This window comes from Ursus maritimus, unplaced genomic scaffold (assembly GCF_017311325.1).
Source record: "Ursus maritimus isolate PB19 unplaced genomic scaffold, ASM1731132v1 scaffold_26, whole genome shotgun sequence".
NCBI lineage: Eukaryota > Metazoa > Chordata > Mammalia > Carnivora > Ursidae > Ursus > Ursus maritimus.
The window spans coordinates 39,780,934-39,806,326 of NW_024425119.1; the positions used below are offsets into that span (position 1 = coordinate 39,780,934).

General features: G+C 41.8%; 1 protein-coding gene across 2 annotated transcripts in view; it reads left to right on the forward strand.

Annotated features, from left to right (window-relative positions):
• Window positions 1-1,584: 1,584 nt before the first annotated feature.
• SPATS2 (spermatogenesis associated serine rich 2) overlaps window positions 1,585-25,393 on the forward strand; it is a 136,861-nt gene continuing 113,052 nt past the window's right edge. The window contains exon 1 of one of the 2 annotated variants that reach the window (XM_040642411.1): window positions 1,585-1,828. The gene's annotated coding sequence lies outside the window, so the exon portion shown is untranslated. The remainder of the gene's footprint in view (window positions 1,829-25,393) is intronic. The other variant, XM_040642410.1, reaches the window with a different exon arrangement.

Sequence of the window (25,393 nt, forward strand, 5' to 3'; positions counted from 1 at the left end):
GAGCCGATATTTGGACAGTTTGCTTCTATTTGAATCTTTGAGAAAAGATTCAGTAGTAAGCGACATATGGTGTAGCGCCCCAAGTAGCTGGTTGACCTTGTCTTCTGTTTCTTTAGATCTGTAAATGATATGGTTGGATTAGATCAGGCATTATTAACCAGGGGTCAGTGGGGTCCAGGGTATTTTTGACTCTCCAACCTCATGCAAAGTTAAACACAAAGGACCAGATAACTTCAGAGAGATCCTACTCCATTACAGGTACTGGGTCTTCAATAGCGAAAGCGTGGAAAACAAACTTGTGCCTGTGGTGTCTAGCTGTACACACTCATGTACACTTTCGGGCTTGTCGCCGATGCCTATCCAGGGCCCCTTATGCTTTGGCCTCAAAAGCTAAGAACATGGGGACAGATTCCGATGAATCTTTTCAACGTTAACTGTCTAAATCCCCAAGCCTCTGGCCGCTCCTATTCGACCACTGAGCAGTGGACGGTGGGGTGAGTACTTCACACATGCCCGACACTGGCTAGAGAGATGCGCCAATATTAGAGATGGTTCTGGCCCTGGGGAGGCTGGCAATCTGATCACGAAGCCAGAAGAGATTATTTAACAGAAAGATTCACTGGCGGCCCGACTGCCCACAGCCGCATGGAGGGATGCAGACAGCTGAGCAGACCAGAAAACCGACTCAGAAGTGGGCTTGGGCAGTGCGTCTGGCGGCGTGGTAGAGAACGCTCAAGTGGTTCCAGAGGTTATCCTGCCCCCGACCCCGCACCGGCCTCTACGGACTCCCAGGGAGCTGAGCGGCCGCGAAGTCCGGATGTCTGGGAGATTCCCCGAAGTCGGTGGCTCTGAAATGGCCTTTTGGAGTCAAACTTGGGTCAGGAAAAAGGGAAAGGAGAAAGTGCTGGAAAGTCCTCGGGGAGGAGTCGTGAGCGGCGAGAGGGAAGGCTGCTTGAGACACCCCGTACTTCCTGGGACCTAGAGATTAAAGCCCCTCGCGACGTTCCCCTCGAGGCGTCTGCCTTCGGCAATCTCCGGGGAAGTTTCGGCTCTTTCCGGCAGTTCCAGCTCGGGCCCTCCACTCCCCGGGCGCGCCGTTCCCCTCTCCTCACGCCGCCCCGCTCTCTCTGGGCCTGGGCTGTTGTGCACGTGGGCACGAGCTCTTGTCTCACCCGTCCCCACTCCCACCTAGTTTGTTCCTGACCCCCTCCTCCAATCCCTACTCTTCCTCTTTATTCCCAATTGCCGGCGACGCCCGAGCTCCCTCAACTCAGGCGCGCAACCCGGCGGGCGGTGCGAGGCGCGAGGGACTGGGTCACGAGAGGAGCCGTAACCCGACGGGCTGGAGCCCGCCTCCCGCCCTACGCCTCTCCACTCGCAGGTCCCCGGCGCGCGAGCCGCCTCGCGCCCGGGCCTTCGCGTGCCGGTTGGCTGCAACGGCCTCGAGCTCGGCGCGCCGGGTTCGCGCCGGCGCGAGCACGCGCCCTGTGCGCTGGCTGGCTGGCGCGCACGCGCCCGAGCGGGCTCCGGGGCGGGGCGAACAGCGCGAGCCCCGGCGAGGTCGGTGTGGATCCGCTGGCACTCCGGCCCCCAGCCGCGGCTGCGATCCCCAGCCCGCCGCCCGGCCGGAGCGGGGAAAGGGGCGGTGGGGGCGGGGCGGCGTCCGGCTCTGGGAGAGCTGGGGGAGGAGCGCGGCGGCGACGGCGGCCGCTCTAGAAGAGGAGGAGAAGGAGGCGGAGGAGCTCCTTTCCTCTTCTCAGACCCTGGAGCGTCCGGGACGCAGAGCCCGGAACTGGGGGGACGCGGCGACTGCGGGGCCCCCGGGTAGGTGAGGCTGAGGGTACTGGGTGGAGGGGTTGGTGGGGGAGAAGGGGGGCACAGAGGTGCAAGAGAGCGGGCTTGAGGGAGGGCACGGGGGAGGAGGTAGTTGTTGGGGGTTGGGGTGTGGAGAGGAGGGGGACTTGAGCCCTTTAGGACCTAGAGTACCCAGATGGTGAAAGGCTTCTGGGGTCAGTTGGGCGGACCGAAGCGCACGGGTCCGAGTTGGGGGGTTTCCAGAGGCACAGGCCAGGGGAACAATGGAGTAAGGGGAGACTCTGGTGTGAGCGTGTGTGGGGTATTGGATTTTGAGAAACAACGAGAGATCGAAAAGAATGAAAGAATGGGTCATTTGGGATGAGAAGTACAATGAATTGGGAATGCAGTGGGGATGCTTAAGGTCATCTGCGTGGGTGTCCGAGGTCCTCAGGATTTGGGGGCAAAGTGGGATTTGAAAAAAAGAGAAAGGCATTTTTGGAATGGGGGGAGGACGGAAAAGAAAATAAGGTAAAGGGTAGCAGAGAAATAAAATAGATGTGGTTTGGGCTTGAATTAAAGCGGAAGGGTAGACCTTGAGAGTATAGGGTAGGTGGACTAGAGTGGCATCTTTCTCCTAATTTATCCAGGATGATTGGGTCTTTTGGAAGATGGATCTTTCTCAGGCTGGTCCCTCTGCTGAGCAGTACAAGCTATTCTTTTAATGATTCGGTTATCATTTATAGTCCATTTCATTGATGAAGCACGGCTGTAGAATTTATTTCTCCTATGTTCATCAGGTTACTGTGTGTAATTTACCTGTGGTTAATGAAGCAGGGGAGAACATATCGGCAACAGTAGGCGTCTTGCGTTGAGTTAGGTCAGTGATAATGCAGAGTTCAGGGTGTTTGGGAGGAGAACCAAGAGTTTCTTTTCATTTAGAATAAAAAGTGATGAATAGCCTTGATAAAATCGAAGTTATCTATACTTTGTTAGAATTGCAGTTTCTCACTGAGAAATGTTCATGTACCATCTGCTACTGGTTTTATGCTCCTGGGAGAGTTTGGGTTCTGCCTCAAGAAATTCTTGATGCTGATATCAAATTATCAGGCTGCCTTATACTCTCCAGTCTGAATAAAGGTGATTTGAAAATACTGTGAGAAAGTATTTCTGGGGTTATGATCTTTGCGTTGATCTCCTTGATACTTGGATTTCCAGACCAAATATTGAATGGTACTAGACACAAGATTGCTGATTTTGAAATTGTAGTTACCATTAAGTGTTCATAAACAGTCAGTGTTAATCTTTTTATTTGTTGGTTATTAAGTTTTGCTGACTCACCTAAGATTTCTGGGAATTTATCCATTTATATTTCTGGCTGGATCTTGGATGGTAGCATTAGACTACTTTATAAAGGTCCAAAAATAATGATCTATATTGTCACTTTTCTTATATCTTACAAAAACTGAACAAAGCAAGCAGTGTCTTCATTAGAGATAATGTAGCTTTTTATTGACTTCTTACAGTGAACTAGGCAAGGTGCTAAGTTTGTTCTGCATGCGTTATCTCATTTAATTTAATCCTCATGGTTATCTCTTATTTTATAATTATGAGGCTAAATAATTTACCAGGGTCACAGAGCTAGTAAATAAAGCCACATTCAGACCCAGCTCTGTTTGACGCCTTCTTTAAATCTTCACTGCCTGGTTGTTGTACCTACTATATCCCTCTTCCTAATCTTGGTTGTAGTACGAGCATCAAGAATTGGTTGAAACTTGGGTCTGATATGATAATGGTGGTTTATTTTATTTATTTATTTTAAAAGATTTTATTTATTTGAGAGAGAGGAGGGGAAGAGAGGGAGCCTGACTGGGGGCTGGATCGCAGGATCCCTGGGATCATTACCTGAGCTGAAGGCAGATGCTTAACCCACTGAGCCACCCAGGCACCCTGATAATGGTGATTTAGATGAGTATTGGGTTAGAGGGCTACATCTGTAGAGTTTATAAATGTTTATTGCTCCTGTGATTTAACAGATCTTCTGGGGTCCAGATAATAGAGCTAGTCTTGCTAAGGGTTTGATCTGTGAACACAGATCAATTAATTTTCCCTTTAGTCTAGTGTGCTGCTGAGTGCTGTGCCTAGGTGGCGCTCTTCCTTATAGAAGTCAAGGCAGCCAGTTGTGGAGTCAGAACCAATTAACTCTGGAAAACAATCGAAAACTGCAGAGAGCTCTAGTGCACTTCCAAGCACCTGTTGAGTCCACAGTTGGTACGGGCTTTATCTCTAAATATAGGCAGGATCCTCTTAGAAACCAGGAGTGAAACAAGTAGAACTGAGAGAAACAGCTGGGGCCTGAGGGAGGAGCCATAGGTTGCTGGCCAAAACATCAGCATAGTCTTCAGGGGTTGATCCAGGAGTGGCAAAGGGCCTCAGATACTAGTGCATGACAGGAAGGCAGGGAGTTTTTATTTGTTGAGCATTTATGTATTCTAGGCACTGAGCTCAGTGTTTTATATATATCACTTCATAAGATCTTCAAACAACCCTTATAAGGTAGATGTAAGCATTATCCCTATTTTTCAGATGAAGCTCAGAAAGGTTAGGTAACTTGTACAAATCACTTAATAAAAGTAGTGAAGGAGGGGCGCCTGGGTGGCTCAGTCGTTAAGCGTCTGCCTTTAAGCTCAGGGTGTGATCCCGGGGTCCTGGGATCGAGCCCCGCATCGGGCTCCTCTGCTGGAAGCCTGCTTCTCCCTCTTATACTCCCTCTGCTTGTGTTCCCTCTTTCGCTGGCTGTCTCTCTCTCTGTCAAATAAATAAATAAAATCTTAAAAAAAAAAAGTAGTGAAGGAAGATTGTATATACTATTACTGTTGTTGTTATTATTATTGCTGCTTGCTGTTTCCTATATTAGAGCTATAATATTAAACTTGGGAACTTTAAGTCTCTCTTTAGGCTCCACTGGGCTTCTTGTTAAAAGTACAGCTGATTATTTCAATCTTGTTATTTCCATTGGAGACTGGAGGGAAGAGGTTGGTTTTTTCTGATTTAATTGTTGGGAAGGGGAGCCCATTCATTATTTAGTGAATGACCTCTTGTAGAATATAACTGATCTTTCTCTGTTGCTTGGTATAAATCTGTAGCAACATGAAAATGGCATGTCCATCCCTCCTATTCTGAGGTCTTGACTTTCAGGTAAGTCATCTAGGCTCTGGAGGATGACGGTGAAGCATGCCTGTTACAGACTCTTACCACTTTTCTTGATATATTTTTGCCACAAAGGTTTGACTATCATTCTTGCTCAGTTACTTTTAAAAAGTTGTGGTAAAATACAAATAACATTAGATTTGCCATTTAAACCATTAAGTACAGGGTGTTAAGTACATTCACATTGTTATGTGGCCATCACTACCATCCATCTCCAGAACAGTTTAATCTTCCCACACTGAAACTATCAAACAGTAACTCCCCATTCCTCTCTTCCCTCAGCCATTCCCCTTTCTGTCTCTATGAATGTGACTACTTTAGGGATCTCATATAAGTAAAATAATAGTATTTGACCATTTGTGCCTGGCTTATTTCACTTAGCGTGATGTCTTCACGGTTCATCAATATTTTAGCTTGTGTCAGAATTTCGTGCCTTTTTAAGGACTGAATGATATTCCATTGTAAGGGTGTACCACCTTTTGTTTATCCGTTTAGACACTTGGGTCGTTTCCACCCTTTGGCTGTTGTGAATAGTGCTGCTGGGAGCGTTGGCGTATAAGCGTCTGTTTGAGTTCTTGCTTTCCGTTCTTTTGGATGTGTACTAAGAAGTGGGATTTCTGGGTCATATGGTAATTCTGTTTAATTTTTTTGAGGAAGTGTTGTTACTTTTAAAGATCTATTTATTTATTTATTTGGGGGGGAGAGAGTGCACAAGTTGGGGGAGGGACAGAGGGAAAGAATCTTCAAGCAGACATCTGCTGAGTGTGGAGCCTGACTCAGGGCTCCATCTCATAACCCTGAGATCATGACCTGAGCCGAAATCAAGAGTCGGACGCTTAACCAACTGAGCCACCCAGGCGTGCCCTGTGAGGAATTGTTACTTTTAAATGGTGGTTTTATTTGTGTTCACCTGAAGGTAGCACTTGGCCTTATGTTTGAGGGATGATGTTTCCTCTACTGACTTTTTCTGTACTGTTCGTAGGACACTTGTACTGGAAGTGACTCAAAAGGAAATGATTTACCTAGTTTTCACGGCTCTCTCTTAGCTTCTGCCTATTTATATTTATGTATCATGACATCTGGCAAGCCCATTAAAATACATGTCAACGTAGCAATAAAGTACTTTTGAAAATCTTCCAGACAGTTCAGCTGATGAAGAAAATGGGAGTATCTGTTCTAAAGTGTGAAATATATCCAGGGGCGCCTGGGTGGCTCAGTCGTTAAGCGTCTGCCTTCGGCTCAGGGTGTGATCCTGGGGTCCTGGGATCGAGCCCCTCATCGGGCTCCTCCGCTGGGAGCCTGCTTCTTCCTCTCCCACTGCCCCTGCCTGTGTTCCCTCTCTCGCTGGCTCTCTCTCTCTCTGTCAAATAAATAAATAAATAAATCTTTAAAAAGAAAAAGTGTGAAATATATCCAAAGTGGAAGAAACCATTTGTTACATATAGATCTTTCCAGTCATCCCTGTAAATGTGTGGATAATCATATTAAAAACATTATCTGGGGGCGCCTGGGTGGCTCAGTCGTTAAGCCTCTGCCTTCGGCCCAGGGTGTGATCCCAGAGTCCTGGGATCGAGTCCCACATCAGGCTCCTCCGGTGGGAGCCTGCTTCTTCCTCTCCCACTCCCCTGCTTGTGTTCCTTCTCTCGCTGGCTGTCTCTCTGTCTGTCAAATAAATAATAAATCTTTAAAAAAACCCCAAACATTATCTGTATGTGTATTTGAAAAATGTGTCAGTAGTGTAGAGCATTTTCAGTTCATTTTGCTGCCTTTGGAATCCAGGGTACTTTTTTCATTTAAAAGTGTTTTGCATGTGTGTGCTGCTGGTTACTGCTTAATCTCGTGCATCCCTTCATTCACTGAAAAAAGTTTGAGTGCCTGCTATGTGCTTTAAATATTTGAAGAAGGTAGCTGTAGTGCAGGAAGTAAAATTGGCTCAAGTCATTTATTTGGCTCTCTCTCTCTCTCTCTCTGAGTTCTTTAGTACCAAGTGTAGTACATTGAAATAGCTGCAGACTGACAGTGAACTGTCTCTTAGGATAGGTCTACCTCCCAATTCATTTTTTCTTTTCTTTTTTTTTTTTTTTAAGATTTTATTTATTTATTCGACAGAGATAGAGACAGCCAGCAAGAGAGGGAACACAAGCAGGGGGAGTGGGAGACGAAGAAGCAGGCTCATAGTGGAGGAGCCTGATGTGGGGCTCGATCCCAGAACGCCACGATCACGCCCTGAGCCAAAGGCAGACACTTAACCGCTGTGCCACCCAGGCGCCCCTCAATTCATTTTTTCTAAATGTCACAAAGAGGGCAATTATCCCGTCATCTTGCTTCTTGAGATTATTGTGTTACAAAGGGACTTCGGGCTCACATGCCATTTTCTGGAAGCTTCGTAAGTAAAAGAGCCCTCACTTATCTTGGAGGTAGTCTGTTGGTTCTGAAATACAGTTGGCCCTTGAACAAAGTGGGAGTTAGGGACACTGACCCCTGTGCGGTGGAAAATTTGTGTGTAACTTTGGACTTTCCAAACACTTAACTGTGTATTATATATTGTATTCTTATAATAAAGTAGCTAGAGAAAAGAAAATATTAAGAAGGCCATAAGGAAGAACAAATACATTTACAGTACTATATTTATAAAAAAAAATCCATGTATAAGTGGATACATGAAGTTCAAACCCGTGTTGTTCAAGGGTCACTGTATTTCTAAAGATTTAAAGTTTGTAAACACCTTATATTTAAGTTACTGGATATTAAGGATTGGTCAGAGGCCAGCATTTTGCTCTCCATGTTCAAGTCTACCATGGTGGTGTGTAGGGGTGGGTGAAATATACATCTTCTAGATTCGGCAGGATTTGAGGATATAGCCGTTAGCTTAAAGGCAACTTCTGCAGTCATGGTCCTATGACTAATTTGTGGTTAGGGGTTACATAGTGATTTGTGTTGGTTCAAACCCTAAATAACAACGTTGGATTACTGGTAAAGGGGATTTTTTATATTACTTAATTAGTAAAATAACGTGATTACTAGTTGTAGGGGGGGAGAGAGAGAGAGAGAGAGAGAGAGTGTGTGTGTTCTTCTTTAAAATTGGCTAAAGGATATTGGGCCTGAGGAAAAGATTTATGATGAGGCCATTATATGATTTAGATGAGTCATGAGAGGTGAGTGAAGACAGTGCCAATGATGTTACCTCCCACTGACCTGTAAAGGACTGGAAAGACCAATGTGCACAGCTTGCAGTCTTTCCTCTCTTGAGTACATGTGGTATGTCCAGTAGTAAATTATTTGCTGCTGTTTTAAGGCTACCATCAGTAGTAGAGCAATACTTGTCTTTAAATTATCCTCTTGGGGCGCGCCTGGGTGGCTCAGTTGGGTAAGTGTCTGCCATCGGTTCAGGTCATGATCTCAGGGTCCTGGGATCGAACCCCAGCTCCCTGCTTAGCAGAGAGTCAGCTTTTCCTTCTCCCTCTGCCCCTCCTCTCTCCCGACTCGTATTTGCTTACTCTCTCTCTCTCTCTCAAATAAATAAATAAATCTTAAAAAAAATTTATCCATTTGGCCTCTTATATGTGTCAATATAGTCAGCTCACTGCTGGCTCTTCCTGGTTATCTTCTGCTAACATTGATTTGAAATGTGCAGTCGTGTGTAGTGGCAGTGACTCTTCTGCTTACTTTGTTTGGTCATCCTCTTAATCTTTATAGTAAATTGCCTTCATTGCCTACCTGCATATCCTGCATAGTCCTCAGCATAAGGATGTCATCATGAGAAGCTCTTTCATATTTGATGAAAGCAGTGAAATGTGTCTATAACTAAGATGGAATTACATGAAGCTAAGGTACGGTACCTGAATGGCAAGTGATACAGAACGCCCACAGACTAAATCAGCTATAGCTTAGATGCAAGCCTGATGTTTTGTTATATCTTACTGGTCAGTACACACTAGGTTTCTTGAGATGGTTATCTAATTCCTTCTGACAGTGCTTTACACAAGGCTTAGTTGGGTAGTCTTTTTCATCTCTGTCACTATGCCAATGTTGTATTTTATGTTGGTTTTTAAAAGTCGATATTTGGGGCGCCTGGGTGGCTCAGTCGGTTAAATGTCTGCCTCTTGATTTTGGCTTGGGTCGTGATCTCAGGGTTGTGAGATCGAGCCCCACGTTGGGACTCCACACTGAGCATGCAGCCTGCTTGGGATTCTCTCTCTCCTTTTACCTCTTCCAGTCCCCCGTCCCCTCCTCCTCTGCCCCCCACTCTCATGCGTGGGCTCTCTCTCTAAAAAATAATAATAAAATAAATAAATTAGAAGTTGATATTTGACATTTGTCATTTGTCTGCCTGCCAATACATAATGTTATGATCCTATAAGTTAGACTGCAAGGTATTATTATTGATGTTATGATAATTTGGAAGCACAGGAAGCAGTGCAACAACAGTGATTACCAAATTTGTTTAGGCATCTAACCTGAAGAAGTAGAAAAAGCTCCTGAAAATGAAGGGATGTTTGGTAACTTCATCATGATTACTTGTTACCTGAAATCTTAATAATTATTTAAGATTAGAATTATATTTAATTTTTACATGATTACGTTTTTGATTGGGCGGTAAAGCTGAGAACACGTGATCCTTTCACACTCTCCTGGCTAATTATTTCCACTGTGAAACAGCCCTGAGCATATTATTAAACTTCTTGGCAGCTGAACTGTCTGATGCCTGAGATGTGGATCTACAGAATGGTGTTGGTTATGATCAGGCTAATACCGATAATTATAATATTTCCGTGTTGTATTATTTTTCTTTTAATTTCTTATTAAAATAGGGAAGCTGTATAACATGTTTGTTAAGAGAGCAAACCTGTTAGTTTTATCACGTAGGAGTTGCTAATATAATATGATTATAGATAGCTGGGCATAAAATTAGTTGTTGGTGAGAGGGGGTATAGTCTGTCAACATTAAAAAAAAAAGAAAGATCACAAATCTGGCACACAGATCTGGCTGCGAATCTCTGTTCCTCTACCCTCTGGGACTTCGTCATCTTGTAATTTCTCTGAGCCTGTGTTTCTGAATTTGTAAAATTGGTGCAGTAGTAATCCCATGACAACAGAGTTCTCATGAGTGTTGAATATTTTTAGGTGAAATTCACGTAACATAAAATTAACCCTTTAAAGTATACGGTTCAGTGGTATTTAGTACATCACAGTGTTGTACAGCTATCACCTTATGTACTTCCAGAACTTTTGCCTCACCCCCAAAGGAGACCTTGTACCCATTAAGCAGTCACTCTTCATTCTCCTCTGGCTGTATCTCTTGGTAACCATCAATGTGCTTTTTGTCTCCATGAATTGACCTATTCTGGATATATTTTTTTTAATTTTTAAAAAATTTTTAAAAGATTTTATTTATTTATTTGACAGAGAGAGAGACAGCCAGAGAGAGAGGGAACACAAGCAGGGGGAGTGGGAGAGGAAGAAGCAGGCTCATAGCGGAGGAGCCTGATATGGGGCTCGATCCCATAATGCCGGGATCACGCCCTGAGCCGAAGGCAGACGCTTAACGACTGAGCCACCCAGGCGCCCCAGGTTTATAGTATTTTATTTCAGTATATCATGATTTGGAGTGGGGCAGAAGCTTTAGGCAGAACATACCGAAAACTGTATGTAAGTCTAAATTTGGTTATTTTCTTGGGAAAGGTAGCAAAGGGAAGTGTATGCTTTCAGGGACTGGTGATTACTCAGATCCCCACCAAGGCGCACTCCCCCTGTACTCCCAAGCTTTATTCCTATGTGCTGTAGCTCTGAACCCTCCTATCTTTTTGATTGCCTCTGTGCCTTTGCCCATTCCATAAACGCTGCCTGGAATGCTTTCTAAATAAATCCGTTGGTGACTCTCCTAAGTCTCTCAGGCAGACTAAACACCCCTTCTTTTGAGCTTTGAAATCTGTTACATACTTTCATAATAACACTTGGCATAGTGTACTTTAAAAAACGCACATTAATTTTTTCTTTTTTTTTTTTTTGAGAAAGAGAGAGAGAGAGAGACAGTGAGTGAGTGGGGGACAGGGGCAGAGTGAGAGAGAGAATCCCAAACAGGCTCCATGCCCAGCACAGAGCCCAATGCTGGGCTCGATCTCACGACCCTGAGATCATGACCCCGGCTGATATCAAGAGTTGGATGCTTAACGACTGAGCCACCCAGGGACTCCCTAAAAAAATGCACGTTAAATTTTTAAAAATTTTTTAAATTTTAAACAAAATGGAACAGTACAGAGGTAAGTGGTGAAAAGAGTTTCTCTAGTTCTCTTCCTCAAAGGCCATCACTGATAATACTTTTTTTTGTATATCCTTTCAGAGTTTTTCTGGGCTGACACAAGACTTTTTATAATATATGAAATGCTTACTTACCTCCTTATTTTTTTATTGTAGATTAGAAGTATTGATAAAAATTCAAGTATTATAGAAATATACAGACCAAAAAATGAAAGGTCCCTTTATTTTGATCCTTAATCTTGTCCTTACTAAGGAATAACTCTCCTCTTCAAGAACATTCCTCTCTCCAGAGGCAGTCCTGTCGTAAGCCTATTGAGTACTCTTTTGAATAGTTCCCATTTACATTTATGTACTTATATAAAAATTATTTTAGGTATGTGTTATTTTTATGTTATTTTATATATTCTATAACTTAATATATCTTGGAGATTTTTTTCACATTATATACAGATCCATTTTATTCTGTATGGTGTTTATTCTGTAATATGCATTTTATGTAATAATTTTTCAGTTGATATATGTGTGTGTGTGTCCCTTGCAGTTTTTTTTTTTCAGATTTTATTTATTTGAGAGAGAGAGAGTGTGTGTGAGCACAAACAAGGGGAAGGGGCAGAGGGAGAAGCCGACTCCTCGCTGAGCAGGGTGCTGGATATGGGGCTTGATCCCAGGACCCTGAGATCATGACCCGAGTCAAAGACTGATGCTTAACTGACTGAGCCACCCAGGTGCCCCTGCCTTGCCATTTTCTAACAATGCTTCAGTGAACACTTTTTAAATAAATTTCTTGTTAGATCTATGTGAGGGTTTCTCTGGGTTGCTAGAAGTGAAATGCTGGGTGAAAGGGTATAAAAGGGTATATTCTTCTAAAAATTTTGGTGAATACTGCCAAATTGCTTTAAAAAAAAAACTTTTTGGTTTAAATAATTTTAGGTTTGCCGAAGAGTAGATAGTACAGAAGCCTCCCATATAGTCTTCCCCCAGCTTCCCCTAATGTTAACATCTGTCATAACCATAGTACATTTATCAAAACTAAGAAATTAACATTGGTACAATAGCATTAATTATATAAACGATTTGGGTTTCTTCAGTTTTTCCACTAATGTCCTAAAAAGTTCTAGGATCCAATCCAAGATCCCATGTTGCAGTTAGCCAGCATGTCTCTTTATAGTGTCCTGCAATCTGTGGCAGTGTCTGCTTTTTTTTCTTGTCTTTTTCACTGTCTTGACACTTTGAAGAGTACTGGTCAGGCATTTTGTAGAACATCCCTAAATATATGTTTGTCTGATGTTTTCTGATACTCAAAGGTTATGGGTTTTGGGTAAGAATACCACAGAGGTGATGGGCCTTTCTCATTGCATCGTATGGTGGGGGATAGACGATATCAACATGTCTTATTATTGGTGATGTTAACCTTGATGACTTGATAAAGGTGGTGTCTGCCAGGTTTCTGCACTGGAAAATTTCTGCTTTTCTCTTGAGGAGAATTAAGTTCCATCTGCTGGAGGGAGAAATATCAAAGAATTTGGACACATGTTTAAACCTCCACAGTCATAAAAAAATATTTTATGGAGATACTTTGAGACTATCCAAATATACCGTTTCTCTTTAAAAGTTCCACCTATTAATTTTAGCATTCCTCAGTGGATCTTGCCTAAAGCAGTTATTACTGTGGTATTGAAATGGTTATCTTCTATTTCTCTCATTACTTCTACATTTATTAATTAGAAATTTTCTGTAAGGAGACATGTACTTTGTTCCCATTTATTTATTTGATTTAATTGCATCATCATGGACTCAGGAATTTATTCTTTGGATTATAACATTATTTACTTTGTCGCTCACTAAATTACTTAAAAAAACCTTCCAAATTATACTCCTACCAGTAGTCGTAGATAATGAGCTTAGACACTTACAACTTTGGCTGTTATCTGACAAATGAAAGCATTTTTCCCCCTGATTAAACATGAGGTTGAGTATGTTTTATGTGTTTATTGACTGTATTTCTTTGTGAATTGTCTTTTTATGTACTTTGCTCATTTTTAAATTGGGTTTTTGGTTTGTTTTGTGGAAGTTTTTTACACTCTGGATATTGCTCTGTTAAATAAAATTTCTTTTTCTTTTTGAGAAGAAAATGTTTTCTTTCTCTCTTTCTCTTTTAAAGATTTTATTTAGGGAGAGCCTTATTCTCCCTCTCCACTGAGCAGGGAGCCTGAGGCGGGGCTCCATCCCAGGACCCTGGGATCATGACCTGAGCGGAAGACAGAGGCTTAACTGACTGAGCCACCCAGGCGCCCCTCCTTCTCTCTCTTTTAAATTACAAAAGTAATATGTTTATTGTAAAACGTTTAAAGTGAATAGCAAAAGTCTTCTCACCCTCTCTTCACTCTCATTCCCCATGCATATTACCTTTCTTAGCTCACAGGCTAACAGTTTGGTATTTTTCCTTATAGAACTTTTTCTGTAGAGCAGAAACATATATGTATGTATGTGTTGTGTGTGTGTGCAAATGTGTATGTACATACAAAAGCATACACTTGATAAAAATGGAATCATAGAATATTCTTCAGTTTTGCTTTTATCATACATTTAATAGATTATGGAATCCTAATGTGTTGAAATGTATGTTTCATTGTCTTTCAATAAATTACAGGCTCCTTTGTACAGAGACTATGATTCTTCCCACTCTAACGGAATAATTTTTCTGGGGGCTCCTGGGTGGCTCATCCGGTTAAGTGTCCAACTCTGGGATATCATCAGCCCAGGTCTTGATCTCAGGGTTGTGAGTTTAAGCCCTGTGTTGGGCTCCACGCTGGGCATAAAACCTACTTAAAAAAGAAAAAAATGAAGGTATTCTTTTTCCTGTGTAAATGACACCATTTATTCATTTGCTCATGCTAGAGACATTTCATTTCTTTAACAAAATTTAATGAATGTCTGTCTGACACACAGGAGTGAACTGAGGATAAAAATCCTTGCCTTATATTTTAGTAGGGGAAGGCAGATACTAACCAAAGGAGTAGAATGTTTAGTATTTAAGTTGGTGATAATTGGTATTGAAAACACCCCCAAAATAAAAAAACAAGAAAGGAGATAAGGGACACTCTGTAAGCATGTGACTCTGTGTGTGTGTGTGTGTGTGTGTGTGCGCGTGTGTGTGTGTGTGTGTGTGTGTGACAGACACTGAAGGTGGTAGGGAAGGCCTTGTTGAGAAAGTAATATTTTAGCAAAGACTTAAAAGTCATCTTTGATTCCCTTCTCTTCCTCATACCTCACATCAGGCCCATATCCAAACCTTATTGGTTACGTCTTCAAAATATATCCCAGACCCACCCATCAAGTAGGGGGTTTGATTTGGTAGAAGTTTGCGCAAGTTTTCTTTTGACTGTTGTAATACTCTTAGTGAATTAGGGATCAGAGTGCTCAGCTGAGCGTGGGGGTGGGGAGGAAATGATGGAGGTTTGTTGAGGGAGGGGAAGGTGTGAATGTTTGGGAGAGTGGGAGAATGGCTGCATCAGGGAAGTAGTGTATGATTTCCAGGTGGCATTAAGGGCCCTTAGGCATGTGGTCATGAATTTAAAGTGAGATGAGTATGAGTTTTTTTCTTTCAGCCATATTGAGCTGCAGGGGTGTGTGTTTGGAGTGGATTTAACCTGAGAAAGATTTTTACCAAGATAGTGGAATAAAACATGAGAGGGTCAAGGAAATAGAGCATATATGCAAGGAACTGATCATGATAATATACTGGCTTAAATTGTGGAATTTAAACTGGGTAAGCAGGAAAAGGAGGACGTGGAGTAGTTAAAACGTGGTGAAAAGATGGTAGAATCAGTGAATCGAAGGTCGAATTGAGATCAAAAGATGTTGGAATTGGGGTACATGAGAGACAGAGCTATAAAGATTGTAGGTCATGGTCAGGCAGTAGGATACAAAAATAGAGATCATGGAGGCATCATGCATGGGTGAAAGACAAGATCATTGGAACCAAGGAATTCAGAGACATGGGGTATTAGAAAGATCATGTATGTGAAATCACTGAGACTTAAGATAGGATCTGTGTTGTGGAGAGTCAGAGTGTTCGGGTTTTCCAGAGAAAACCCATAGGATCGATCGATCTCTCTCTCTCTCATCTGTATCTTTATATCTGCATTCATATCTGTATCTGTCTAGAATGGGATTTATTATAAGGATTGGTTCACACAATTATGAGAGCTGAGAAGTCCTATGATCTGATGTCTGCAAGCTGGGGACCCAGGAAAGTCGGTGGTGTAAATTCCAGTCCAAGACCAAAGGCCTGAGAACTAGGAACACCACTAGCGTTAAGTCCCAGTCCGAGGGCAGAAGACTGATAGGTAGTTTAGTTCAGCAGTCAGGCAGAGAGAGAAGGAATTCTTTCTTCCTCTACCTTTTTATTCTATTCAGGCCTTCGATGGATTGGATGATACCCACCCACATTGGGGAGGGCCATCTGCTTAACGGAGTCTACCACTTCATATGCTAATCTCATCTGAAACACCCTCACAGACACATCCAGGTGTGGTCTTTACCCACATATTTGGGTATATCTGGGTACCCCATGATCCAGTCAAGCCGACACATAAAATTAGCCATTACAGCCAGGTGAGGGGTTATAGAGTTTTCACATGGTAATTCAGAGTGGAGGGGTTTTTTAGGCAAAAGGGAAGGAGACTGATTTAGAAGCGTCGGTGAGGAGCATAGAGGACACTTTCCTTACCCCCGGGTCCAATATGGTTTGAAGGGTGTGGGAAAGAGAACTTTCACCACTTGAGGGCTGAGAGGGAAATATGGCCTCACAGGAGAACCAGGTTTTAATTAGAGTAAGAAGTTGAAGGAAATGTTGAGAGTAGAAGTTGAAAATGTAGTGGAAGAGTTTCAAAATTTGGAGAGAGGTGTGGCACATAGGGACAGAGCAGGGGATGTGTAGAACTGTGTGGGGGTTGAATATGGGAGATGAGAGGTCTGAAAGTCTGGGGCTTCTTTTGATGGACCACATAAACAGATAAAGTAAATGAAGAGATTAGGACTGATAGCAGGCAGATTCTGAGCTAAGGGTGTGAGTGTTGGGAGGGAAGGAAGGGCAAAGAGTCCTGGATCCTAGGGAAGAGCATGCTTATTTTAAATTTTAATTAGTTTTTAAAATGAAAATTGTATTTAAGGTGTATATCATGATGTTTCGATATACATATAGACAGTGTAATGATTACCATAGTCACTACCATTTTCTCATATAATTACCTTTTGTGTGTGTGTGTATGGGATGCGAAAACCTGAAATCTTCTCCCTTAGCAAATTTCTAGTATTCAGTAGGGTGTTATTAACTCTAATCATCATACTGTACATTAGATCTCTGGGCTTATTCATCCTATAAACTGCAACTTTGTACCCTTAGACCAGTATCCCCCCCCCCCATCCTTCCTGCCCCTGGTAACCACCATTCTACTCTCTGTTTCTATGTATTTGACTTCTTTAGATTCCATGTAGAAGTGAGATCATGCAGGGTTTTTCGTTTCTGGCTTATCCCTTAACATAATGTCCTTCAGGTTCATCCATGTTGTTGTAAGTGGCAGGATCTCAGGAAGGACATTTTTGTTCCAAGTACTTACACCCTCTTTTTAAACATCTGTGCATGTCAGGGAGGGATATCTCACTCCAGAAGTAAGTAGTTTTCTTGTGATGAACCCTGTGGACTTTCTTCTGATGACTATGTGTTAATGATTTTTGCTTTATTTTATTATTATTATTTTTTAAAGATTTTATTTATTTATTCGACAGAGATAGAGACAGCCAGCGAGAGAGGGAACACAAGCAGGGGGAGTGGGAGAGGAAGAAGCAGGCTCATAGTGGAGGAGCCTGATGTGGGGCTCAATCCCACAACGCCGGAATCACGCCCTGAGCCGAAGGCAGACGCTTAACGGCTGTGCCACCCAGGCGCCCCTAATGATTTTTGCTTTAAATCTTATTGTGTCTGCTATTAATATTAATAATATTGAGATTTCTTTTGATTAATATTTGTGTAGTATATGTTTTAATTTCACAAATTTCTGGCTAACTTTGCTTTAAGTGTATCTTGGTAATCTGTACATAGTTGGATTTTTTAAAAAATCAATCAGATAGTCTGTCTTTGGATAAGTGTAAGCTTTTCTTATTTAGTGTGATTACTGATAGTTTTAGACTTACTTCTGCCATTTTAGTTTATTTTTTTAACCATGCTTCTTATTTAGTTTCTGTTACATATATGTAGAGAGAGCCCTTTTTCCTTTTTTTTTTTTTAATTTTATTTATTTTTTGAAAGAAAGAGAGAAAACACGGGTGGGGAGGGGTAGAGGGACAAGCAGACTCCTTGCCCAGCGGTGAGCCCGACACAAGGGCTCGATCCCAGGACCCCGAGACCACAACCTGAGCTGAAGTCAGACGCTCAACCAACCAAGCCGCCCAGGTACCCCGAGAGCCCTTTTTTCTTTTATTGATTTTGAAGTTGAACATTGTATTTCTCTTTTTAGTAATTAACCCTTAAAATTTTAACATGCAGACATACTGCTCTCTAAAATTAATATCCCTGCCTTTCTGAATAATACAAGAACCTTGGAATGCCTTAAATCACATTCCTTCTATCTCCCCCCCCCCCCCAATCTGTTTTTATTGTTTGGTATTTTGGTTTTACTTTAAATCTTGCTTACCGTAAAGTATTTCAAATGCACAGATTAAAAATAAAGAATAATATAGAAACATCTATGCTCTGTCTCATCTTATGCCAATTTGCTTCATATCTTTTTTTTCAAATTGACTTATTTTACTGTGGAAGTTTTCAACATTCCACACTTGTAGAAAGAATATAATGAATTCCCATGTATCCTCATCTAGCTTCAGCAATTATCAACATTTTTTCCATTCTTAGTATCATCTATCCTTCCCACTCCCTTCTTTTCATCAGTGGGTTTGGATACTGTCATGATCCATTCTCTTCTAAAAGTTTTCCATGAGTCTTTTATCTAATGGTTTTTGCAGCCACCGATGATTGTTGCCTAGATCCATTCTTTCATTAAGGCTTACAAAATAGCGATTTTCTAATGCTGTTATTATTCTGTATTTATGCGCTGGAATCCTTCTATAAAGTGGAATTTTCCTTCATTAACTCTTTGATTACTCTGAAATAAGGTTTATACAGAAGAGGCAGAATAAATGCTTTGGTTCTTTCTTTTCATCAATATTTAGAATAATGAAATGTGTTAGTTCCTACTAACCTCCAAAAGTGACCAATGAGTTTTTTTGTGTTTTAGAGTATGATTATGGTCAGTGGATTTTTATGTATTTGATGTATTTCAGGCACTATAGACATTAATCTTATTGGTGTTCACGTTGTCCTATCTTAGTGTGGTGGGACCCATTTAAGTTGACTCCTGTGTTCTTTTAATGAGACCCTGATAGTTGTTGGATAGCTTTCTTGCTTTTAGGCACAAGAAAATATCCCAGTTTCATGTTTATTTCCTTCTATAAACCTGGAATCAGCCATTTCTCTAACAAGTCCTAATTTCTTTATTGGGAAATGTTATTTAAAGACCACAATTTGGGCATCAGATTTTATTTTGAAAGATTTTATTTATTTGACAGAGATTGCGAGAAAGCACAAGTGGGGGAATGGGAGGAACAGTTGAGGGAGAGGGAGAAGCAGGCTCCCTGCTGAGCAGGGAACCTGACGTGGGGCTTGATCCTAGGACCCTGAGATCATGACCTGAGCCGAAGGCAGACCCTTAACCATCTGAGCCATCCAGGTGCCCAGATTTTTTTTTTTTTTAAAGTATGCTCCATGCTCAGTGTGGAACCCAGCATGGTGCTCAAATTCATGACCATGAGATCAAGACCTGAGCTGGAGCAAGAGTCAGATGCTCAACAGACTAAGCCACCCAGCGTGCCGTAGATTTTTATTTTTTTTTAAAGATTTAATTTATTCATTTGACAGAGAGCACAAGCAAGGGGAGCGGCAGGCAGAGGGAGAGGGAGAAGCAGGCTCCCTGCTGAGCAGGGAGCCAGATGTGGGGCTTGATCCCAGGATGACCTGAGCTGAAGGCAGACACCCAACTGATTGAGCCACCCAGCCCCCCTGATTTTAATTAATTAATTAATTTTTATTTTTTCAAAGATTTTATTTATTTATCCAACAGAGAGAATGAGAGAGCACAAGCAGGGGGGAGCAGCAGAGGGAGAGGGGGAAGCAGGCCCCCTGCTGAGCAAAGAGCCTGATGAAGGACTCGATCCCAGGACCCCAGGATCATGACTCAAGCAGAAGGCAAATGCTTAACTGACTGAGCCACCCAGGTGCCCCCAGATTTTTTTTTAAAGAAAACATGGCAGTTATGTTGCCCTCTTTTCCCCAGAGGTAGCTACTATAACATATTCAGTGACAGTCTCTTGCATGGTTTTAAAATTTTTACTATGTATATGTACACAAACTATAAAGAAGAGTATTTCATTGGTTCTAAGATGCATATTTCCCCAACTCCCCATTTAATCTTTGCATTTGTGATGTATTTTTACAACTGATTATAGTTTAACTAGAGAGTTTTTTCTTGGTGGTTTGTCAGATAATAATGTGTCTTATCTGTGGCTTCTTAGAAGGAAAACAGTGTTTTAATTTTTAAATTTTATAAATGCAGCATCATAGTGTGCTTATCTTTTGGCAGTTTGTTTTTGTTGCTCAGCATGGTTTTTGAGATTTGTTCCTTGTTAATAAATGTAGCTCTAGTTTATTTTAAGTTTTCTGTAGGTGTTCAGTTACATTTTATTTTTTTAATTTTTTAAAAGATTTTTTTATTTGAGAGGGAGAGCACATGTGTTTGCAAGTGGGGGGGGAGGGGAAGAGGGAGAGGGAGAGAGAATCCCAAGTAGACTCCCTGCAGAGCCCTACACTACACAGGGCACTATCTCACAACCCTGAGATCGTGACCTGAGCTGAAATCAAGAGTCAGACACTTAACCGACTGAGCCGCTGAGGCGCCCCAAGTTTGTTTGTTTTTAAGATTTTATTTATTTGAGAGAGAGAGCGAGCACAATAAGAGGGAGGGGCAGAGGGAGAAGGAGAGGGACAAGCAGATTCCCCGTGGAGTGGGGACCCCGACATGGGGTTCCATTCCAGGACCCCAAGATGCTTAACCGACTGAGCCACTCCGGTGCCCCTCCCCTTTTTTTAACCAATATTTAACCATCACAAATAATGTTGTAATGTGAACCTTCTACATGTTTCCTTATCCTGATGAGTGAGAGTAGAGTTTCTGGGTCTTAAGTTTTATGCATGTTCAACTTTATAGATATCATCAAAATGCTTTCCAAAGAGGTTGTTTCAATTTATGCACTCATCAGTAGTATATAGAATTCATTTTGCTCTATGACAATCCTGAATTTTATTGGGTCTTTATAACTTTTGCTGATCTTATGAGTGTCATACTATTTTATGTTTTAATTTGCCCTTCCTCCACTGTTAGTGAGTTTGAACATATTTCAATTTGTTTTTTGTCTTTTAAGTTTCCTCTCTTGTGTATTATTTGTTAATTGTCATGGCTTATTTTTCTATTGAGTTGTTTGTTTTTGCTTTAAACTGACTGATAAGTATTCTTTTTTTTTTTTTTTTTTTAAAGATTTTATTTATTTATGTGACAGAGAGACAGCCAGTGAGAGAGGGAACACAGCAGGGGAGTGAGAGAGGAAGAAGCAGGCTCCCAGCGGAGGAGCCCGATGTGGGACTCGATCCCGGAACGCCGGGATCACGCCCTGAGCCGAAGGCAGACGCTTTAACGACTGCGCTACCCAGGCGCCCCTTAATACATTTGGATTCTAATCCTTTGTAGTTGTATGCATTGCAAGTGTTCTTCTGATCTGTGGCTCTGTCTTGTTTTTTATGAGCCAACTGTATACCGTTGGTTTGAGGTGTAATTGACATAGAATAAACTAATATATTTACAGTGGACAATTTGATGAATTCTGACATACACTGTGAAACTATCATCAGGGTCAAGAAAATGAACGTTATCTATAACCCCCCAAAGTTTTCTCGTTTCCTTTGGCATGCCCTCTCCTCCACTTCCCTTGCCCCCCAGCCCCCATGCAATCACTAATTTGCTTTCTGTCACTAGTTTAGTTTGTATCTTCTATTTTAAGTAAATGGAATCCTGTATATGCAAGTGAATATGATAAATGGATATCCAGATGGAGATGGACGTTAGGTAATACGGGTAATATGGAGCTCAGTTGAAAAGGTCTATTTCTGTACTATTCCCTACAATTTCAATTAAACAACCCGTTTTGGTTTTTTTTTTTTAAATCTTAGGCTGTTTCAGTATGCTTTGTATTCAGTCCTTCTTGCAGAGCTGTTCTTCCCTTTGTTTTTGTCCTTTCTCGTTATTCTGCCCTTGCCAGATAGACTCAAGGGCTTCCTACCTTCTGACCTCAGCTTTTTTCCCCCATGTCCACATACATTTTCCTGTCTCCTCTGTTTTTCTCAAAGATTATTTAATTTTTTTCTTTTATTTAGGTTTTAGGATTCATTTTTGTCAAAGTTATATGTGTGTATAGTGTGTAGAAGGAAATAGTTCTGTAAAATTTGTTTTAAAAAAAGCTCTTTTCCTCATTTATTTCACTTTCCTGAGAGACACTTTTAGCTTTTTTAGTTAACACTTTTTTTTGTATTTATTTCTATTTCTGTAAATAATATGCTTGTATTGCTATTTTGGTACTATCAGTTGTAAGATGCATCACTATTTTATGTACTACTAAAAAAAGAAAATAGGCCCGGGATGGGTAGTCTCTACAAGGCCCTACGTAAAGCTGGAAACTACATGAAAATGTAAATGAGAAATAAACCCACCACACAGAAAGTGACAGAAGGCATGTCTCAGTCCTGGTGTTGTGTAGGAGGGGGAAAAACTTTCTTGGATATTTGAACTGGTTCTCAGTTGGAATTCACACCAGATACTCAAGTGGCACAAAACACTCAAGCAGAGATTTTAATTAAAGGTTGTTTGGGGTTCGTAGTGTCATAGGTGCTTTGAAGAAATATAACAGCTGAAAGATGTCATCAGTTGCTTCTGGATTTCAGAGATGTTAAAAGATGGGGGAAAAGCCATTTTAGAATCAGTGGAATATGGTACCATGTACTAGACACTGTTCTTTCTCAGTGCTAGAGAGGTAACTGTGAAGAGAAGAAATGTCCCTATCCTCACTGAGCTGACGTTCTGGAAAGGGTAATGTTCGGACAAAATAAGAATACGTGTGGTATGCCAGATGTTACAGCTATATAAATAGGATGAAAACTGAACATTGATCATCGGATTTAGCAATTTGGTAGTTGTTGCTGAACTTGATAGGAGAGGATTTGGTGGAATAATCAGGAAATAAAAGCCCATTGGGGTGATTTTGAAAGAGAAAGGGAAGAGAGGAATTTGAAGACAGTAGGGATAGACAGCTTCTTCTAGGAGTTCTGCTGTCATGGAGAGCAGAGAAATGGATACATAACTGGAGGGGAAATTGGGGTTAAAGAGCTGTCTTTTATTTTTTTTATTTTTATTTTTTTAAGATTTTTTATTTATTTATTTGACAGAGATAGAGACAGCCAGCGAGAGAGGGAACACAAGCAGGGGGAGTGGGAGAGGAAGAAGCAGGCTCATAGAGGAGGAGCCTGATGTGGGGCTCGATCCCAGAACGCTGGGATCACGCCCTGAGCCGAAGGCAGATGCTTAACCGCTGTGCCACCCAGGCGCCCCAAAGAGCTGTCTTTTAAAATGGAAGAAATAATTGTACACCTGAAACAGCTATCATGTTATGTATCAATTATACCTCAGTAAAAAAAAAAAATAAAGTGGGAGAATTAAGAATGTGTTTATATAATGCTGATGGAGAGGGTCCATAGAGAAGGAAGCAGTGCTGATGTAGAGGTGGGGATGGGGAAATGCTGGGCACTGGGATCTGGTATCCGAGTGGAGGTATTGGCCTTAGACAGGAGCGGTTGGTTCATCCACAGTAAATAACAGGGAAGACATGGCAAACAGGAACTCATGCTGGTAGTGGTAGCGAGTGCTTCCTGTTTCACTGAGAAAATGGAAGGAAGGGCAGCAGCCAGGAGTGAAGATGGAGAGGAGGTGTTGATGGCTTGAGGAGAGAGGAAATGACATGAAATGGACCTATAGGGAAGTGGGAGAATGAATGGATAAGGCAGAAGTCGTAGGATTGTCATGTTGAGCTAAGACACCATTTGAAGTTAGTGATTGTGAATGTTAAGTGAGATTGTTTAGTATGGATGTGTGAGTATGTGTTTTTGTTTTTTTTCATTTCAAAGCCACATTTAGCTTCATGGTATAGGCAAAGAGTAGTGAGACAATTGTATTTTTTTTTTTAATATGTTGTTAGGGAAAACTTCAAATACACAAAATAGAGCCATCATGTACTCATCACACAGCATCAGTAGATAGTAACTAGTGGCCAATCTTGTTGTATCTGTACACTTACCTCCTTCCAGCCTTCCATATTATTTTGAAGCAACTCCAGATATCATATTTTATGCACAAATATTTCATATTTCTAAGAGATATGGATGCTTGCAAAAAATACCATTACCATACCAAAAATTTTAAGAATTCCTTAATATCCAGTTTCCTGGCAGTTTTTAAATTTCCATTTGTCTCTGGAATGTCCTGAAGTGTTTAGTTGTTTGACAGGGAGTTCTATTTAATAAGGGTGGATGTTCTGTCAGGCAAGTATGATGAAATGAGGGAGGGGGCAGGACACTTGAGGTGTGTGCGAGAGAGTGGACCTCAATCTAAACTATTAATGGACTTTGAACTCTAAACTAAGGCAGGAGATGAAGACCTGAGAGCAGAGTGGAATCAATGGTTTGTAAGTCCTGGTGGGGTCAAAGTATTGTTGGAGTTGGGGTGCTAGAGGGAGCAGCCTGAAAAGAGGGAGTGGTGATTGGAGGGTGGGGTGCAGATGAAGTAGAGATTATGGAGGGATTATAGTTACTGTGTTGGCAAGTTCTAGGACAGGATATTGATTGAGGGAGTGAGTGGCTACAGTAGGGTAGAGGGCAGGTTGTTTGCGCATGAGGAGGTCAAGAAACTGAGAAGGCCAAATATCACAACAGTCATCTAGGTGAGTGAGTGAAGCGCTTGGAAGTATGACAGGCCAGTGAGATAGGAACGAAAATCTGGGAGGCTTGAGAAGAAGTGGTCCAGGCATAGCCAGACGAATGCAACAGAGGGGTGGAAGGTGGTGGCATCATCTGACAGGAAGCTTTTTTAGGAAGGAAGAAAGGGGAATAATCTGGAAGCAGAGGTGAGGGACAACATGAATACCTGTCTCTTCTGCCCCAGGCCCAGTAGTATAAGGGGTGTGGGAGAGGAGCAAACACTGGTAGGACTGTAGGGAGAGCAGTGGCCTCAGAGCAACTTGATTTCAGTTGGAGCAGAAATTGAGGAGGAGTAGGAGAGGGGAGCAGTTCATGAAAGGGGATATACTTAGCCATATGGGAAAGAGAGTTTAGGGATTTGGAATGACCCCAGAGTCCTGGCATTCTTGTGAGTGACCTAAAGAAGGAGAGATCATAATGAGATTAGTCTTGATGTCTCAGGCAAATTGTAGTGTAAGCAGATGAGGGATGGAGGTGTGGCAAGAAGCTCCAGAGTAAAGGGCTCCTTCACTTCTCCTGCCGGTGCTGGTGTAGAAGCTGGGGGCAGGCAGGGGAGCTGCAGCTCCATTACTTGCTCTCTACTCCTGGGGCCTAAGTGGTCTACAGTGAGAAGCTGTTAATGCAGCCAGTCAAAAACTAGAATTTCCTGTTCTGTTCCCTGTTGATTACATGCTCTGCCTCTATTTTTTTCCCATTCTTATCGAAAACTTAGAGTACATCATTTACATGTTTTTAGTACCCTATTCTTAAATATCCTAGATATTCTGGAAGCTGTTAAATGATGCTGTTACTAGCTTCCTGGGGAAATGACAGCAAGATTACAATAAGGAATTAGGGATGCTCACCATCAGGGTTGAAAAGGTAAAGGAGGGAAGAGGTTTCAGGGAGAGTTAGCTTTAGATTTCTTAAATCTGGCCTAGGAAACAGAGTTAGAAGAGGGAA